The sequence below is a fragment of the Octopus bimaculoides genome, chromosome 26 (assembly GCF_001194135.2).
Source record: "Octopus bimaculoides isolate UCB-OBI-ISO-001 chromosome 26, ASM119413v2, whole genome shotgun sequence".
Classification (NCBI taxonomy): Eukaryota; Metazoa; Mollusca; class Cephalopoda; order Octopoda; family Octopodidae; genus Octopus; species Octopus bimaculoides.
The window spans coordinates 25,737,859-25,738,669 of NC_069006.1; the positions used below are offsets into that span (position 1 = coordinate 25,737,859).

Consider the following 811-nt stretch of genomic DNA (forward strand, 5'->3'; position numbering starts at 1 on the left):
TATATATATATATATATATATATATATTTTTTCTCTCTGTTGACAATCCGTTGAAATAAGTTATTACATTTCAAGTGTTATTCCTGATTGTTGAACAAATTGAGCTGACAGATGTTTCCAGTAACAACTTAAATAACCCCACAAACACAAGGTCTGCCAAACAGTCAGAATCTTTCTCTAAGTGTTTTTATTGCTTATCCAATAGAATATATCAGGAAATGATAGCTCTCAGCCATCATTAATATGGATACACAACACCTGAAATGAACACAAACGTAGCTGAGTGGTAAGATTGTTAATTTTACCATCAGTTTGTTTGTGAGTTCAATCCTACACCACTGCACCACCTTTTATCTTTTATATTTTACTTGTCTCATTCATTAGTTTGCGCCCCTGCTGGGGCACTGCTTTTAAGAATTTTTTATTTGAATGAATCGACCCCCATACTTTTTCTTCTTTTAAGCCTGGTATTTATTCTATCAGTGTCTTTTGCTGAACTGCTAAGTTACGGGGACATAAACACATCAACATTGGTTCTCAACGTGAAAGGAAGTGTTTTGCTCAAGAACACAATAAGTCACTCTGTCCAGGAATTGAAACCACAATCTTACGATCATGAGTCCAACACCCCTAACCACTAAGCCATGCACCTCCACACATGTATATACATGTACATGTTTATATGTGTGTGTGTGTGTGTGTACATGCATGTATGTATGTGCGGGTGGTAGTGATGGTGTTGGCTATGGTGCTTGATTGTAGCAGTAGTAGTGGTGACGGTGGTGGTGACAGTAGTGGTGGTGGGGGTGGG

The 811-nt window shown here is 37.9% G+C and overlaps 1 protein-coding gene across 1 annotated transcript in view; it reads right to left on the minus strand.

The window, feature by feature from the left end:
* LOC106871857 (von Willebrand factor A domain-containing protein 3B) overlaps positions 1 to 811 on the minus strand; it is a 32,151-nt gene that overhangs the window by 16,539 nt on the left and 14,801 nt on the right. The window lies entirely within an intron of this gene.